The 20,111-nt window shown below is 40.5% G+C and overlaps 1 long non-coding RNA gene across 1 annotated transcript in view; it reads right to left on the reverse strand.

Moving 5' to 3' along the window:
* Positions 1 to 14,973, reverse strand: part of LOC142830287 (uncharacterized) — a 404,243-nt gene extending 389,270 nt beyond the window's left edge. The window contains exon 1 of the long non-coding RNA XR_012905437.2: positions 14,916 to 14,973. This is a non-coding gene — a long non-coding RNA (uncharacterized LOC142830287). The remainder of the gene's footprint in view (positions 1 to 14,915) is intronic.
* Positions 14,974 to 20,111: the final 5,138 nt, after the last annotated feature.

The raw sequence follows: 20,111 nt of genomic DNA on the forward strand, positions 1-20,111 counted from the left end.
TAATGGGAGTTGTATATTAAATTTTACATCTCAGAAAAGAGGCAGGGATTTAAGAGAATTTACATCTCTACAGTAAAGGATCTGAAGTTTCAAACAGAAGTCATTCAATCAGATTTCCTGACCTGTCATCTTGAAAATGCAAATTACCACACTACATAAATAAAATTGTAAATACAGAAAAATGTATTACCGCAAATTATTTTAACATATGGATATGAAATGGAAATTGCTGTTGAGAGTAGGTGACTCATAATTTGCCTTCCTATGCAGTTCCATAATAGGGTTATAGTTTTCTATAAAATTCTAAAAAATATGTAAAAACCCCTGAAGAAAAACACTTCTGGAAAAGTTCTAAAGCATGTAATAGAGTAAAAGGGGAATAAAATCACTGGCATTTGGAGATAGTAGCTTCATAATTCTATTTCACAACTGTAGTAATTTGTGTCTTGAGATCACTATTTCATACAGTTTTTGCTTGAAAGAACATTTCCTTTCCTTATCTACCTTAACTCTTATTTAGTTTGCATAATCAATATTAAAATGCAGTGGCCCTGAATCTCCTCTCACTTAACACTGGTGTAAATCAAAAGTCATAATAAAAATTGGTGTAAACAACAAAATCAGGCCTGATACTCTTTTCCATTGCTAAGAACACTCGAAGTGACAATTTAATTAGGAACATTTCAGCAGAGGATATAGGTGTCATTCTACATTGAAGGAATCAACTGAGTAGAGTTAGTGTGCATCTCTCTACAAAAATTAACAATTACACCACCCAGTTGCTGTGTGAACATACCCTCAGACCCAATATCACAGCAAACTAAAGACCATGCATTGTCCATGCCATGAGCCTAGCCTTCAATGCTGGGCTATAATCTGGCACTACATAGTAGGTTTTTGGGATTGGGTTTTTGTTTGTTTTGTTTTTAGAGAGAGGTGGAAAAAACAGTGGTTTCACTCATCTTTACTTACTTGCCATCACACACACATAAGCATCATCACTGGGAATTTCAGCAGCAGCTCAGGGAAAAGAAACCCAATTTCTACGTGGATTCAAGAGGACCTGGGTCTCTAACTCCCTTAAGCTCAGTGCTTAATTTATAATGACAGAGGTGCTGCAGTTAAAACACTGTTTTTTTACATTAATAGCTGATGTAGCAAGCTCACAGGTGCTGGGGCTACGAATTGCAAAGATTAGAGGGGCTAAGCACAAATTAAGCACTGCTTAGGCTCCTTAGAAATGCTGTAAAAGCATTACTCTTTAGAGACTTTAGCTGTTCTGAGTGACTCAGGTTTTTTCATGCTGCTTTTATAGAATTTAAGCTTCATCCATGGTTAGTGTAATACATAGGCCTTCAATCCAGAAGGGCTGCAGTTTGGGATAACAGATCTCTTACTGCCCAATTTCAAAGTCACCTGAATATTCCCACTCAAACTGGGAAAGAATTTTTGCAGGAGAGGGAGCACATGGGATGGAGGAGAGAGAGGAAAAAATTCTAATGAAAAAGTAAGTTTTACACACATTAGTGTCAAGTCACCCTGGATTTACTCTTGGAGAACCACATGTTAAAAGAGATTAAATGGCTGTGTCAAGACTGCAAAGAAAAGTTGGAAAGATGATATGCAAATTGTAAGCTGCAATTTGCGTATCTTTTTTCCCTTTTCTGTCAGAAGAGGCTTTTCCGAAATTTGGCCTGTCTACACAAGGCCAAATTTTGGAAGAACTTCCTCTTTTCAACACATCTCTCCTTCCTCATACAATGCATGAAAGAATGCATCCACTTTTTTGGAAATCGCAGTCTAGACATAGCCATTGGTAAACAACAACAAGATTTGTAATCACTGCAAATAAAAAAAGCTTAGGGCAACCAAAGCTAGTGAGTGGCTGCATGAGTGGTCCTCCTTCATGCCAGCGGGCTTCAAGACTGTTGTAACCAAGAGACTCCTGGGGTAGGGTAGTATTGCTCACTGCTCTTGCATGTCTAAAATTTACAGGCTGTGCCAAATGAACTATAGCAGCACTTTGATTGGATACAGAGGGAGTGCACCGCTCTCACAGCCAATGTTATGTACAGCGTGCATGCACCTCACTTCACGTGCCTTTGCCTTACATGCGTTTCAGTATTACAAAAGTTCTGATAGGAAAAAAAAACTGTAAGAGAACCAGCAGACTCTGGTCATGTTAAACAAAATGTCTTGTGGACCTGTCATAGCTCCTTCCCCACTCTGGCATGATAAATGCAGAAGTGGGGGCCAGCAAAAGTACCCCAAAACCTTATCTACCAGGCTTTGGTTTAAAACTTCCCCCCAAAATCTTAACCTAGATTTTGGGGATAAAAAAACTCCACTGCCACCACCCAAGTATTGATACAAAAATCAGGGGAGAGACCACTTGGGAAATCTCACCCCTAAATTACAAACCAGGACACAAAAATTAACCAATATCAGGTTAATAAAAATAAAAGAGAAAGAACCCCAACTATATGTACAGTATGATGGGGGCTAATTTGGCTATGACAAATCAGGAAAGATCTTGGAGTTATCGTGGACAGTTCTCTGAAAACTTCCACACAGTGTGCAGCGGCAGTCAAAAAAGGCAAATAGGATGCTAGGAATTATTAAGAAAGGGATCGAAAATAAGACACAGAATATATTACTGCCCCTGTGTAAAACTATGGTACGCTCACATCTTGAATACTGTGTACAGATGTGGTCTCCTCACCTCAAAAAAGATATTTTGGCCTTGGAAAGGGTTCAGAAAAGGGCAACTAAAATGATTAGGGGTTTGGAACGGGTCCCATATGAGGACAGGTTAAAGCGACTGAGACTTTTCAGTTTAGAAAAGAGGAGACTGAGGGGGGATATGATAGAGGTTTATAAAATCATGACTGTTGTGAAGAGGGCGGATAAAGAAAAGTTATTTATTAGTTCCCTAAATAGAAGAACTAGAGGACACCAAATGAAGTTAAAGGGTAGCAGGTTTAAAACTAATAAAAAAAAGTTCTTCACACAGCATGTAGTCAACCTGTGCAACTCCTTGCCAGAGGAGGCTGTGAAGGCTAGGACTATAATAGAATTTAAAGAGAAGCTAGATAATTTCATGGTGGTTAGGTCCATAAAAGGCTATTAGCCAGGGGATAAAATGGTGTCATTGGCCTCTGTTTGTCAGAGGCAGGAGAGGGATGGCAGGAGACAAAATCTCTTGATCGTTGTCTTCGGTCCACCCTCTCTGGGGCACCTGGTGCTGGCCACTGTCAGCAGACAGGATACTGGGCTAGATGGACCTTTGGTCTGACCCAGTACGGCCATTCTTATGTTCTAACTTTTATTATCACCACAATATTCCTGTTGCAAGCATAATGACTAGATGGGAAAGTAACAAAATAATATCCTCATGGAGAAACTCCACCATGGGCCTAGAATTTAGTTACAAAGGAAAGTCAAAACATTTTTTAAAAAGTGCATGGTCATCAGATCCCATTTCCCAAACCATAAAACCTTACAGATTTAGCTAAACTTTACCCTACTTACAGAAAGTGAAGAATGGTTTCTTGGGGGGAGAGAGAGAGACATGTCTGTCTCTCTCAGTAGCTGGAGAGGAACTGCCCAGGACAAAGGAGGGGGAAAAAAACAAAAATTCCTCTTTTGAAATTCTTACCTACGTTCCTATTGGCCACTCCACCCGGCTTAGGTAAGGTTAACCCCTTAGTTCCCAGGCTGCTGGCTAACCCTCATGATTATGACAGGGCCCCACACAGAACCCCAACAAGCTGCATGCCGTCCTCAGGCCATGGGCTGTCCACCACTGATTTAGATTGAACTGTGACATTAAAACAAAAGCCTACACTGGAACAGTGCTGTCATGGAACTCTGCACGGAGAGTTCCAACAAGAACCGAGAGATCATGTCCATTCTTAAGGTTCAGCTTGTACTTGCCAGTTTGCACCCTTCTCAGGTGCTATCAGACAGGAGACTCACAAATGCAAGTACCAAAGTTATGGGTGCTTCTTACATTTTGAAAATTTGTAAATTCACACCACAAGGGCCAGCCACAATCATAGAACACTAGAACTGTAAGGGACCTCGAGAGGTCATCAAGTCCAGTCCCCTTCCCTTATGGTAGGACCCAGTACTGTCTAGACCATCCATGATAGATGTCTATCTAACCTGCTCTTAAATAGCTCCAGTAATGGAGATTCTACAACCTCCCCAGGCAATTTATTCTAGTGTTTAACTACCGTTACAGTTAGGAAGTTTTTCCTAATGTCCAACCTAAACCTCCCTTCTGCAGTTTAAGCCTATTGCTTCTTGTCCTAGCCTCGGCGGCTAAGGAGAACAATTTTTCTCCTTCCTTCTTATGACACCCTTTTAGATACATGAATCTAGCCCCTTCATCTCAAGAGGTAATGCATCAATTCTAATTTATCGTTTTCATCATTTGTTTCTTGTCACACTAGCACAGTATGCTTTGAAAGCTAAAATGGGGGTGAGCCTGACTTTTCTCCCCCTCCGCCCCAAGAGGCCTGTTATATGCAAGTTAAAAAAATACTTCTGAAAAAAATAGAAAAATGGAATTTCATACAACCTAACAAAGTTCATGTTGTATAGCTTAAAATTTAAAAAATTAAAATAAGACTTCATTCCTACTCCAGTAGGTTTTTTATTATTATGAGTCAAATAATTTTAGAGTGACATCTAAATCAACTTCTGTCCATTACCATTTGAAATTCATCTATTTTGCAGGCTCTTGCCCTTTTTTTGTAGAGATGCGCTATTACTTAACATTTTCACAAAGGACTGAATTTTAATATCTGGAAATTGAAAGTGTGCTAGAAATATGTATCTGATGTAATTAACATCATGTCTTCAGAGCCCATTATGTTTTTTCCTGAGTTAAGCTGGATAATTGTTCAGTGTAAGGGCCATTGGAATATCAATGAGGATGTATTCTATGTCTTTGTGTGTTTCTTTGGAAGAAAGTGGTCAAATAATTATCCATATATTAAATTTGACACATTACTGAACTTCTAAAGCTCTGAAAGCAAGACACAAACCTAAGTGATATTCAACTAAATTCAATTTGAAAAAACTGATGTTTTTATTGTGAGACCAAATCTGACTCATTTCAATGCCATGTTAATAATAGTCTTTATTTACTAGGTGCCATATCAAACAGGGTATGTCTAGACTACATCCCTCTGTCACCAGAGGGTGTAAATTAGACATACTGAAATTGCTAATGAAGCAGGGATTTAAATATCCCGCACTTCATTAGAATAAAAATGGCCACCGCTTTTTGCCGACGCGGCAATTTGCCAGCAAAAAGGGGCAGTCTAGATGGGGATCGGTCGACAAGGAAAGCCTTTTCCGACCAATCCTGTAAACCTCATTGCACAAGGCATAAGTACAGGAAGGTCTGGGAAAGGAATTTAAATTATAATCACTATGATATTTTTTCCATAATGGTAGATTTTAAAAGCCACTTGAAGAATCCATTTCTGTGGTAGATCTGTTCTTGAAGAATCCAACAAGGTCTACTCTTTTCTTTATGAACACTATTTTAAAATTATTTTAGTCCACTCACATCACATGTTCCCTTCATTTTTAGGCATGCTGAGTCAGCTAAATTCATGGAGCTCAAAGTTTAATAGCCAAACTGGACTGAAGTTTGTTAATAGCCAAACAATCACTCACTCTTTTGCAGAGTGATTCTGCAGCTTTCATACTCTAACTACAACTAGGAGAAACCACCATCTGGTTAATTCACCAGTGTGAACACTAAAAATACCAGAGCCAGCTTTACGTACAACCGTGTTGTCACATGCCCCCCGCCTTATCTAGAAAGCAAACAACCATCACTGTTCACAACTCCACCCATTTCCTTCAACACCCAGCAACCAATTATTCCAACCACCAAGCTACAGCCTTCTGTCTGAAGTATAAATCTGCACTACAACATGATTGTCAAAACTAATATCAGCACAGAGAGAGACAAAAGACAAGTTGGCAAGGCATGTTGATGCTTGCGCCCTCTGTTAAGGTAGCAATGTGGACATGATCCCTCATCAACAGTGTGAGCAATGCACTGTGGGACACATACCCACAGTACCTGGTGACACCCTCCGTATGTGCTTTAGGGGAGATCAAGCCTGGATCTGCTCACTCTGTAGCGTGATTATAAGCCCCTTTTGCAAGCAATCCAATCTCTTCCTCCCCAATCCTGGAAAGGTACAGACATTTGTGCAAGCACCAGAAGCAAGGTGAGTGTGCGGATTGGTAGGGTGTGCATATGGACAAAAGAAAACACAGCTGAGACTTGTAGAGCAGCTTTGCAAAGAAATCATTCTAATAATCCTATACTTCTCCATAGGACGGTATCATTCTAGCAGACATCTCACTACTGAGGGTAAAGAGGGAAACCAAAGCTCATCTACTGGATGTTTGCTGGTTTCATCCTGCTCCCTATGCAGCCCGACTATGTGCAGCTTTGGCTGCTGAATGACTGATTACAGTATAGCCCAGGGCAGAGTCCTACAATGGGAAAAGGAACACAACTTGGTTGTGGCAGAGGATTAACAAGTACTTCAAGAAAACTTTCCAAGAGCATCTGTCTGGAGCAGGGATGAACACAACTTAAATTTCTTGCAGGTACCATTGTTTCACACACACCCCACAGAGGGGAGGGGTTCATAGCAGGGAGCTGGGGATGCAGAGAAAGGTGCAGGAGTCAAGATTGGAGTGTGGGAGGAGCTGCAGGAGTCAGGGTAGAGGAGGATACCCTTTAGGAATGGCAGGGGGAATGAATCTCCCTTTCCTCCCACCGCCCCACCAAATTTGTACCAGGTGGCTGCTTGTTCTTCCTCTTGCCCATCAATGTCAGGGAGCAAGAGGAAAGCTCACTCACTTCTCTGCCTCCCACCCTCACCAGCCAAGAGGGAGAGGGATGTAGGCACACTGCATGCTTTCCCCATGCTCCCTGAGGAGCAAGCGGAAAGCACGCAGGGAAGGGGGAAGAAAGGCAATGTCGTGGCAGGAATATCAGGGGGGTTTCAGCCCATAAAGGCCACTCAGGTTGGAGCAGTCACTTACCCCTCACCCTGTGGCTGGCTATATCCGTCATGAATGGAGACTAGTGCCTGGCTGGCCCACCGGGTGACCCTGCTTGGAACCCCACGCCCTCAACTCATCTATTATTTCATACACCAGGGTGGGTCCCTCTTTCTGCTGCCTCCCAAGTATCCACACGGCTCTTGGCAGTGGAAATGGGGTCACTACAAAGGACAGCAGCCAGCTCCTTATAAAAATGTCAGGTCTTAGGTGCAGCACCAGAGCAACAGTTTGCCTCCTTCCCCTTATGGTCCACCTGCCTCAGCTCTTTTATCTCCACTCTGCATTGCAGCATATCCCACTCATCACCCGCAGAAGCGCTGAGAAATTTGCCTACGTGTGTCCCAGTTTCGATGGATGACTCACAGCTGGGCCTGCACTGACTCCTCACCTGACACACTGATCTGGACTAACAGCCTGCGGTGGTCCAAGCAGAAGAGTGTTTGTTGCCATAGTGTGCAATGGCCTGATGGCATCTTCCTAGATGGCCATGGCTGGCTGAGACAGCCAACAGAAAATGGAATTTAACATTCCTGGGATTTGCAAGGGTGAGGGGTTGCAGGGCAGCGGAGTTCTTAGCGCTGACTAGAGTGGCTGTATGGGGCTTATGGGAAACTTCCTGGAGGGCAATGAAAGCAAAGAGACCCACATGGTGTTTATGCTACATGTTTGCCAACAATGAAGGGAGAGAAAAAGAAAAGTTTCTCATGGTGGAGAAAGTTTGTCACTGAAACTGGGCATATTTTGTGACAAAAGTCACATTGAATATATTGGCTCTTGGCGTTTTTGGTGACAAAACTTGGTAATGTACACAAACCCTTAGGTATATCACAGTCAACGTGCCATAACTGAGGTCAGAAGGAAGCATTAACACAAATCTTATTAGCTTATATTAAACCCTTATTGCATGTTTCAACTTTTACAGACTTTCCAGTCATGTGTAATAGGCACATTCTTGATAGACATGCATTTCATTTATTATAACAAAGCTGATTGGCACTGCTTTCCTTTAGTATCCATTCCTGTTTACACTACAAATTCTGTAATTGGGATTATAATGCTCTGACTCCAATTAATTAAAATGTTTCCTCTCTACTTGCTAGGAAAAATTATTAATTTGAAAAGTACTTTTCATTAGGCAAGTCATTTTGGGAACAGCAGGGGGACAATGAGCAATTATTCTCAACCTCCATGTATCACAATTTCAGCACCCTACAATTCCAGTTATAGCCCCATACCAATGGATAACCATAAAAGTTGCAAATAATGCTTAATGAGGAAATGAGAAACAACAAACTTTGGCAGTGTTTTGCTTTGGTCATTTTTTACTCAAATTTCATTGATATTTAGTTTTACATGTTAGTTGCTTTTCACCTTTGTGCTAAGGAAATGGAAGAAATTGGGGGTGGCCAAATCACTTATCCATGAAAAAAAAGATAATGTGTGAATTTCTGAAAACTGCTTTCACAGTGGCCTCATCTTTCAAGTGACTGATGCCACAAGCATGTAATAATAAAACTTTAAGAGTTCTAGTAGCATCACCCTGTCTACAGATCTGGTGCATCTCAGATCTGGTGCATATCCACTTTCACTACAGGGGGAATGCTTACTGTATATGCACGAGAAAGAACCAAAAAAAATCCAATATGATTAGTTATTGAAGGATAACTTTATAACTTTTAATTGTGTTATCCAAATGGCTCCTTATGTTGAGGTAAGGACATCAACACATGTCAACAGAGTTCAATTAACTACTGAGTTCAGTGAAGCTCCCCCTATTTACATTAGCTGAGCATCTGGGCCAATGTCTTCATGAGAGTTGCAGATAGAACTGTGCATACTGTAGATACCCAATCACAAATCTACAAAAATTCTCACACAAGTGTATCAGCCTTGGTACAAAACTCTAGCAGCCACAGTTCACATAATCAATACATACTTCTGTCAAAAGTAACTTATACGAGGGCAAGTAGGATTTGTCATGGCCAATACACATTAAGTACATACCCTCGTATGAATATAACCTTGGCAAAAAACCACCCATCTTACTTCTTCCTTATTTTAAAAGGTCTTAACAGAACTGTAAAATTAATGCAAAAAAAATGTAGCTGTTGTGCAACTGATCCTCATCAAGATTTCTTGGGATTCCCCTTTGAATGATGCATTAATCTTGGGGACATGCATAAAACTTTCCTTCAGTTTCCACTCACCCATTAAAACTACTGTAACAAGTTGTTGCTGCTTTTTTTAAATGAAACACCTACACAACACACAAGGTAATCGGCATTATAATTTTTCACCAAAATGAAGCAGTTATCTGATAAGCAAGACTGTGGTTTATAATAAAGACATTAGTGTTACTTCTGGCTTATTGCTATGGATTTCACTGGCAATAAAGAACACACTTCTATTTTTCTCCTGTTCCAAGGCAATTAGAAGACCAAGTGCTTTTACATTTCACCCTCCTTTTCTCCCCTCCCTCCCATCTCACTTTAAACCACATCAGCTCCTATATACAGTATTGACTTGTAAGACTGCCTCATCTTCTTGTGCTACTCATGCAACCCATGTAATCCTTTGCAAAAGAATAACAGAGCAAGAAGCCTAGAAAGGATTTTGCTGCCTAGCAGAAAGGATTAGGCTCTCATTTGCTTCATGTTTTCATTGCACTGATGTGAAGTGCATGGCTCCTCATCAGAAACTAATGCACAGCAAGGAGATTCTCCAGTAAAGCAGGGCTTCCAGGTTGCTTGGAAAAGTTACTATCAGTGAGGGATCTTGTCAAACTTATCACTTGAAAACATTCACAAGTCCTATTATGCATGAAAATTAACAGCTTACCTGTTAGAGCAGGGTGCGCAATAAGCAGCCGAAAGGCCAGTTGTGGTTCACCAGGGTTAGCCCCTGGTGGGCTGCTGGTGCTTTATTTACTTGCACTTCTGCAGGCATGGCTGCTTGCAGTTTCTGTTGGCCACAGAGAATTATGGGAAACAGCACGGATCCCTCAGCAAAAGCCTTTGCTAAAGATATAGGAGTTATCTGTGATCACCAAATCTAATAAAATGATAGGATGGCTAACTGACTTTAAAAAACAAAAACGATTATGTCATTGCATATAGCACTGGCCAGCATCTGTTCAGTGAAGAAATCAGTTGGGAGACTAAAGAGCCCAGCTGCAAAGAAGGGTGAAGCTTTAAACTTTCCTTTTTAAATAGGCTTTCAAAAGGCGCATAGCTAATTGAAAGAGGAAATAAATGTTTTCCCTGTTTTACAAGCACCCTGATCCCAACATCAGAACCAGCAGCGTGTGTCAGAAAAACGTAAATTCGGGGTTACTCTGCTACTGCGCCATTAAGATCTGGTTTCTAACCCCAGAGAGACCAAACACCTCACTGGACAGCTCAGCTTTCTATGTGTGCGCTATAGAAAGCAGTACAGATACTGAATTTGTCAATATCTGCAACCTGCACATCCTGATTACAATCTGGCCCTTACCAGAAGTAGTTCCAAGCTACCACACAGGAATATTTTTCTTTGAGTTTTCATTAAGAATGGGGGAGAACCACCCCCTTTCCTTCAGTTGACTCAGCTCCACCTATGACTAAGCTTAGGGACTCCAGAAGTGTGAGAGATATATTTTTAAAGGGGGGGATTCACCAATCCCATGAATTGGGAAAATCTGCTTGACAACAGACTGCAAAGACATCACATCATATGTCAAACCTCAGTGTGTTTTTGCTTGCAAGGCTGAGAAATGCCAGGAGGAGAAAGTAAAGGATAGAACATTCGTGACAGCAGTTGTTCCATGCAACCACCTATCACATATATTGAAAAACCTGTAGATGGGCATAGATTGAAACCTGTAGATTTCATAGTAATCTCAGTAAGTTTTTCCCCATACAAAAGGCATAGCTGACAATGTACACACGCATTTGACTCCTCTCTCACATACACACATTTGTTTCTTAAGGTCCTGACTGTTTCAATGAACATCTATAAATCTTCACTTTGGCTCTGCCATATTAAAATATTCCCCCTTTTAAATTCTTCACAAAGGCACTACCAACAGGTATAAATAATGTATCATTTTTCTGCTACAAGATGAAATGGCTAATTGTAAGTAGAACTACTTACCCTGCAAATTAAATGCTGGCTACTTCATCAGCAAGGTACAGTTACAGAGGGTATCAAACAATAGTTACTCAGGTCATAATTTTCATCCAAAATAAAGTTATAAAAGTGTTTACAGCTGCATTTGTTACCAGTCTTTGACAGTACATCAATGAGTCTCTGTCTCAAGCCTTGTTTTTGCTAGGTTATTTTATGGCACAAACACCCCTTTCATTTTAGCAAAGAAAAACCTTGCAGCAGAAAGCCTTTATGATCACAGCTGCATAGACTATCTGTACTTAGTTTTGAGGAAACAAAGGAAAAGGAAATTTTGACATGGACAGCTCAATCATAGGTTGCTAACAGAAAATCAGTTTCAAACTTGTAAGCCTTGTAGAGCATGTCTACAATAGGAAATTATTTTGAAATAACTAAATTTGAAATAATTCCTGAAGTAACAAAGCTGAAATATCATATCCCCACTATGGGGGAAACTCGAAATTAGGCTGAGGCCAGCTCTTTAAATTGTGGTTGTGCTACCTTGACTTAGAGCCCCAGGAAGCACTGGGGGGAAATTACTTTGAATTCCTCTGAGGAGTATTTATTTCAAAATAGCAGCACCGGATCATCCACACACTAACGCTATTTCAAAATAACTATTTTGAAATAAGTGTTATTCCCAGAGGAAAGCAGGAGTATAGATTTTGAAATAACCAGCTTGGTAGTGTGGACGCTCCACTTATTTCAAAATAAGACAATACTTAGTCCTGCCATGAGTGTAGGGAACTGGATTAGATGACCTTTTGAGGTCCCTTCAGCTACACAGCAGCATTATTTCAGAACAACATCACTTATTCTGAAATAATGTAGCATGCATCTACACTGCAAGCCCGTTAATACAAAATAACGGGTTTCTTACTCTGACTTCTGTAAGCCTCATTGTGTGAAGTCGGGGAAGAGCGCTCTATTTTGAAATAACTGCTGTGTAGACAACACCAAAAGTCAAAATAAGCTATTTCAGTATAAGCTATGCTTAGCTTAGGTTGCGCAGCTTATTTTGAGTTTAACTCTGTAGTGTTGAGGTGCCCTTCTAGCCCTACAATTCTGACTTTATTTCAGTTCAGCTTCTGTTAAAGCTATTAGTAAACTCATTTTTCCCCTCTTATCCCTTAATCATAGTAATTCCCCTACAAATTCACATGCTGTCTTGCACAGCACAATTTGTAAAATATCTGAGCTATATATAGCACAGGTGATGTTTTGAAGAAAAAGCAAAAAAAAAAAAACCCAAAAAATTGTAAGAGACAACAACTTGAAATTATCAGATGAAAAAGGTTTATGGAGTAAAAAGGCGGCGTGTAATGCATTTGTTCCAGCCTGATAAAATCCTGCTTTCTTGACACCAAGAAACTGTGCAGGTCTTATTACAGAAATCCCGTTAGCTGGATTACTTGCCAATTTCATTTCTCCTGCGTGTATATCTTTGCCACCACTAGAGAAACATTACTAAGAATTATCAGGCCATCAGCCTTTAAAATACAGTATACCAAGTTAACCCATAGATCTACTGTCATGACACATTATGTACGTATCAAACTGAGCAGGGTCAAACCAGATCAGTTCTTGACCAACAGACCTCTGAAGAATACATAGGTATTGGTGTTTCAGCAAAAGGCAGTCTTTCCTCCAATTCAGTATCCCATTTCATTGGTAAGTAGCACTGTGCTATTCAATAAGCTGTTTCTGCAATCATGAAATGTCAGGCATAAATCCTGACCACTTACCATTATTCGTTCTCTGGCCTTTTAAAATTATTTTATTACTACAAGCTGAAGCATTAACCCTTTCTTCTAGAGCAAATTCCAGTTCAACTAATTTACTTCTTCCCGAGTGGTCCCTTAATTTCAGTTGGTTGAGATTCTTTTCCATTTCCTTCTCTAAACCATTGCCTCACACAGCTGTTGCTGTATACTGCTCAACAGCTGCTGTGTTTCACTACAGAGGCAGTTGTACTGCCATGATAGGCACAGCTTTCCCTACCAGTAGTCTGCAAGGGGCATCCAGAGGAAAGGGAAGATAAATACAAGATGTTATTAAACACAGACTTTCCCTAAAGCATGTTATCAAATACGGATCTACAAACCGAAATGTAATGACAAATCCCATTGAAATTAATGCATTGCTTGTTCCCATTGTAGTGCTCTAAAAATCAAGTGGTCAGTTTTTTATTCATTTCATGACTCTCTTCCTGTGTATTTACTTAGTTAAAACCACATCAGACATTTTCTGTCAATATTGAAATCACATGACTAGCAGAGTTGTGTGGGAAGCTTTTGTATAAAAAGCAGAAGTTATTACTACATTGAAAAACAAGACACTATTCAAGTACAAATTATTTAAACACAGTTGCTTATTAAAGCAAACATATTGCTGTTTACCTAAAACACAGTATTTTCCAGTGACAATATGTTACCAGGAACACTGAACACACCCACTTAAAAAAAGGATATTTAAATATTCTTAAGACTGCTCTTTTTAATGAGCTGAAGCTCTCTCCACTATAGTTGATGTAAAAGGAAGAATTCTCAAGCAACAGAGCCATAAAGCCACAGATCATGGGCACCATAGTATCCAGTAGTACCTGAAAGCTGGCCCGAACATGCTGTAGAAAATCTGAAAATTCTTCTTGAATATTAATCCAACAAGACAACTGAGCCAAAAAATGCAGTCTTTTCCAGAGAGTTCATTGTTGGCTTCTGTGCCCGTCAGTGTATTTTTCTCTCTGGCTTAATTTAGCTGTTTATTCATTGAATCAATGCTCCAGAACAAAAAGGCTTTTCCAAAGTATAATACCCAGAGATTTGCCAGGGATCAGAAAAGAGGCAGAATCACCCTCATCTCTAAAAATCTTTCTGTACATGGTGTGCTGCTTATTTTAGTTACTCACCAGTGAGTTTAATCCCTTTTGAAAATGATAGTTAGGCTCCTAAATCAGTTAAGTATTGCAATTCTAAGCTCAGCAATATCTAATGCCTTTAAAAGAAATCTCAGCCTAAGTGCTTTACTGGACCAGAGATAAAGCAGAGGAATAACCATGCTTTCCAGTCCTAGATTTAATCATAGAATACTAGAACTAGAAAGGACCTTGAGAGGTCATCAAGTCCAGTCCCCCACACACCCCATCTAGATCTTCCTTGATAGATGTCTATCCAACCTGCTCTTAAATATCTCCACTGATCGAAATTCCACAAGCTCTCTTGGCAATTTATTCCAATATTCAACCACCCTGACAGTTAGGAAGTTTTTTTTCCTAATGCCAATAGGCCTACCAGAATTGCAAAAATCTTTGTTGGACCAGTACAAATACAGTGTTTGCCATAAAAATAAACATTTTCCAATAGCCACAACTGATACATATTGGTGGTTGTCAGTTTTCCCCTACATTCTGAAAACACCTGAGCTGATACTTCTAATGGTTTGGACTTGATTTTCAGGGCTATTGAGCCTAAATACTTTATGGACCAGTAACCAGAAAGAAAACACTTAGCTGTCTGAGAAAGATGCCACACAGGGCAGGCTACCAATGGGAAAAGAATAGTACAATGTTAATACAAAAAGTTCCTTTATTTAATTAAAAAACAACATAAGCAAGGGAAGCTCAGCTACAAATCTGGTTTCTTCTTTATCTCTACTCTTACCTTGCCGGAGTGTCTCTGTCTGTACTGAGTTGTCTCAAGGACCAGGTGAACCCCAGACCATTGCTAATAGACTCCACTTTCAATCAGGAGAAGGGGATTGCTGTCATTTATAGCCTTACACAGCACCACCTGGTGCAGTACTGCAGCTTAACATTGAGAAGCAGGGATACAGGCAGATACTATTAGGTTGATGTTTATTTTAATTTCAGGTTGTTCTGGTTTGCATGATGGAGCCCTATTTATTTACTTGTGGTCAGAGAAAACTAAAGTGGAAAATGGTGACAACATTTTAAAAACATGCATTTAAAGATGGGGTGAAAAGATTGTGGAAAGGGCTGAGTAAGTGAAGCAAAGTAAAGCTACTCAACAGGCACTATAAGAATCATTTGTCCTCAGTTTAGGTTGGATTTCTAGTAGAAGAGTTTTTACACCTAAAACTGGGCTTTAAGGAGTAATGGCAACAGCATGTGATTTTGTTACTGGAACTTTATAGGTTGAATTGTATTCCATTTCCCTTCCTCATTCAATCCATGTCTATTTATTTACCTCAACAACCAGTTAAGAATTGTGACTTTTCTCAGAAAAAAAAAATCTTTGACACAGGAATTAACATTTATCGGATGTTTGTACAGAACCTAGCACAGTGGAGCCTGGGTGATAGTCTTGGTTCCTAGGTATTACGGTAATGTACATGCTAAATGACAATATATTACTTTACCTCTCATGGCATTTTAATTTAAAATTTGGGATTTCTAAAAGTCAGCGGACTCTGGATTTCTTTTTGTTGTTCTGTTCAGATTCATAGTTTAAGGTCAAAAGTGACCATTACATCATGTAATGATGATCACACAGTTAGCCCTGAAATGAGACCCATTAACTTGTGTTTGACTAAAACAGAATTTGTGTTCAGCTAAAGCCTAGCTCTCAGTGAGGGGGAATCTATCACTTCCTTTTGTAATTTATTCAAATAGTTAATCATGCTCTCTGGTAACTTCATGTAAGAAGTCTGGCACGAATTTTCATCTATCTTTAGCTTCTAGCCACTGGTTCTTATTATGACTTTCTCCTCAAGATTAAAGAGCTTTTTAGTACTTGGTATTTTCTCTATTATTCATTGTCATTCATAGGGGCACTTCACAGAGAGGGAAAATAATGAATAGCTATTATGAATGACTATGACTATGAATAGACATTGGGCCATAGAAAGAGCAAGGAAGCATCTATATCCTAGTGATTAAGATAATCACCTAGGATGTAGAAAGAACAAGTTCAACTCCTGGCCTCAATGACTATTTGAGTATATATACAAAGTGGAACAGGTAAGAATGAGAGTGCACCACCTCAGACTATCCCACAGCCCAGTGACTTTGGCACACTCTCACAACGAAGGAGACAGATTCATAACCCTCTTCCAGCTCAAGTAGAGTCAGAATCTGAAATTGAGTCACCTACCTCCCTAGTGAATATCATAATCACTAGCCAATAAAGTAATCTACTAGCTCTCTCCCTCCAGCTTGAATAGTGAATTTAGCCCTTTAAAAAGAACCAAAAAGCATTCACTTGGGATTGAAACAAACATGTTTTGGAGCCTGTTCAATTTGAAACGATTTTTTCTATTTTCTAAAAAACTGCCTATGAACCAAAAAATCCATTTTTCACCTCTCTCTCCTCCACCAGGAGATCTGCCTTCACCGGAGGCTGATTTACTGATTCCATGCTGCAACTATAACCATTCATAATATGTCTGTAGATATATATACCATAGTTCATTAAATCTTACATATCTGTATTTTGAATGCATTTTCTATATGCAAAACAAGCATATTGTACAACTCAAAAGGCATGCAAGGCTGTTTCCCCCCTAATGTTAATATTTAACAATTTGAACTCTGATTGTATCTCTTTGATCCTATTTTATCTCCTCTAAGAAGTGCTCGCATGTATTCTTAAACCCATGTCAGCTGGCTAGTGTTTTAAATCTTGATTTCTCAAATGCTGCCATATCTGTCATTGCTTTTAATCAGACTTTTTCTACAGCTAGGTAATCACTCTCACAATGCCTTTAATTTCAAAATGTCCCATTCTTTTAATTAAAAATTAAACAGAACAAAAACATACAAGCTGTAGTGGATATTTACAGTCTCACTGAAACCCTCTCTGAGCACTTCTCAGGGAGAATTGACAGCAATGGAAAATGAAGAGTAAGTATAGCATAGTTAGTGACAGTCAAATGTACTGTTTTCTGCTGTATTACAATATTGCCTGGCATATCCCTCATTGCTGTCAAAAACCTTTCATGCAAACATCTGTAACAGCAGTTTCTACAGCTCCAGTGACTAGGATGGTTAATTCTACATTCAGCAAATGTACCATGGTATGATATATTTAAAGAGAAAGGTAAATGAAAACCATACAGGACAATGACACATTTACCCTGAGTGGGGCCTTTGTCAATGATCATAATTTAGATAATTAATATTCACTATAGAAAGGGGTGGATTCTCTAAGGGGTAAATGGCTATTAGGCAAGATGAGATCATAATGAATGATCTGTTTATATTTTGGGAGTATCCTATAAATGCCTGTTATTTCCCTAGTACAAGAGATACGCCTTTATGGACTATTTCTTTGAGGCTGAAATGAGCCATCTGGCTTGGACCTTCTGGGGGGGGAGGGTCACTCCAAGATTTTGGAAAGTGGTCTAGGGTCACACTCTTACATGATATTAATGGAGGAATTGCAGGGCCTGGGATGGAGGTTGGGTGCAGAAGGAAGCTTGAGGTAAGGGATTGGAGTGCAGGAGGGAGAGTGCGATCTGGGAGGGAGTTTGGGTGAAGGAGGCAGTTGTGACCTGAGGCACACGTAGTAGATGATTTCAAGAGACTTAAATTCAGAGAAGTAGCTAAGAGAACAAATAAGGGGCTACAGGTTTCTAACCACTGATAGCTCTTGCATATATGCATACAGGAGGGGGGCAGAGGGTTTGGGTATGTGGAGTAAGGGGGCAGAGGGTTGGGAAAGGGACTGATGTGGCAGGGGCAGGCTCTAGCCAGAAGACTTACCTGACTCAATCCTGACCAGCAGCCAGCACGTTTCTCAGGCAGCCAGCCAGCCTGCCCCACTCCCACACAGGCTGCAGGGCCCATGTGCATATGTGAGTAACTATGACCTGGAGGAGAGGGGCATAGTGCTTTGTGGCTGCATGTTATTCAAACAAGCAGCTCCCATTAGCCAGTTTCTGGCCAGAAACCGGCCAATGAGATTGTAATGGGGGCGGGAGCTGTGCATGAAGCCTTTTCCCCTTCCCTCTGGGCTCACAGTTTTAAAGCAAGATGGCCCAGCAGCTGCTTTTCTGAGTGGGTGGGGCGAGGCAAGCAGGGAGCCTGCCTGAGATTCCCCGCACTGTCTGCAGAGTAGATCTAGTGGCTTAGCAGGATGAATCCAGCCAGTGGGCCATATTCTGCCCAGGCCCATTCTATCCTGAACATTTGTAATGCTAGTTATATCTGCAGATAGGGTGCATAAGTTAGAAATCAAATAAAATATATTGTTATGAGTCCCCAAAGACCCAGCAAGACACATATTCAGTTCTGAGGAGAGGCTGCCTGCTGTAGATGGCAATGACTGAGACACTTTGGAGACCACCAGGGAAAAAATAATGCTTTCCAGCACCAAGTGCTACACAAGAAGAAGAGTCAGCAGGGAACTGTTCACAACCCCCTCATTCTCAGGTTGCTCTGGCCCCATCCTAAATTGAATCAGCCTAATATTTAGGGCTGTATCAACTCACAGCAAATGATTGTGTTTTCCAGGGGGCATATGGAGTACCAGGGTGGGCAGGATTTCCCCCCCAGAGACAGTAAAGTACTTACCCATAACCAAAGACATACACACACCGCTATGTAAATATGCCTTGGAGCTGTGTGTAGCTTTAGACCGCAGGGCCTGAAATATTGTGCAGCATTTATGTATTTTAAATCATTTCCTTCTTGTCCCCCCTTCTGTAATATTTTTACTCTTTTATTTGATAATGGAGTCAGAGAGATCCAGGACCATCACTTTAATGCTCTATAAAGCGTAGTTCCCCCAAACTGCTGACTCTGGGAAACAGCACAGGAGAGCATCTGAATCTCAGGTCATTTTCCCTGTAAGGCCGTTTAGTGAACTTGACATACGCCCTAGTAACATTAGTGCTGACAGGCAATATGTATTCCTTTTCCTTATCACCCTACACTAAAGTCCTGAACATTTATATTCTTTCCACTACCAATGAGACTTACTTTTGACAGTTTAGAAACTTCTGAAGCTTTTTCATGTTTTTTTTTCTACATGAGGAGCCTGCCTCCTTCTGGTGCTTAGTGGAATTGATTTTCAATTCAAATTACTCCACTTCTAGGCCATCTCATCAGTTGGAGAGGTCCAGTCATTATGTTCCTGCCTTCTGAAGTTTGTAATATTTTTCATTGTGCATCAATAGAATTTAGCTCTCTATTGTTCCCAACAGGGGCACCTGTAAAAGGACACATTTTAAACAATAGAAAACCCAAATGTGGCACTGATTCAAGGGGTAGCTGAAAGCTTGTTGAAGATCCCTCTGTTATGGAGCCATATTAGGACAAGTTGTTTGCAATTAATATAGCAAAATCCAATAAAGCTACTAGACATAGGGCTCTGGACTTGCAAAGATATATGCAAGTGTTTAATTTTTAACAAATGCATAGCTCCATTCAGCTCAGCAGGAATGTGGTAAAGATAACGCAGTGCTAAAGGGACTCCCTGGTTCTCTGCGTAGACACCACAGCAAGGTACGCATGGCAATCATATTAATCATTTTGCATCTTATGCTGCAATACGTCCAGAGTGCATGCAGGGCCCACTGGAACAAGGAATAATCTCGGGAAGCCATGGACATACTCTTCTGTAAAACACTTGCGATAAGCCATCAGCAGATGCTGGCAGCATTTGATCCTATTGACACAGTGGAATGCCTATTCTGGTGCCTTGAGATAAGCACCACCTGGCAGGACCACATAATTATGCAGCTATGGGATGATGATGGTGGCAGAGCAGGACCTCATGTGCACATTGAAGAGCCTGCAGGCAGGAAGGGAGAGGGGTCCAGGAATGGCAGTAGGGCAGTGCTTCATACAGACATGGAAGGGCCTGTGGGCAGGAGAAGGAGGGGATCGGGCGTGG

This window comes from Pelodiscus sinensis, chromosome 7, assembly GCF_052426305.1.
Source record: "Pelodiscus sinensis isolate ZL-2025 chromosome 7, ASM5242630v1, whole genome shotgun sequence".
NCBI lineage: Eukaryota > Metazoa > Chordata > Testudines > Trionychidae > Pelodiscus > Pelodiscus sinensis.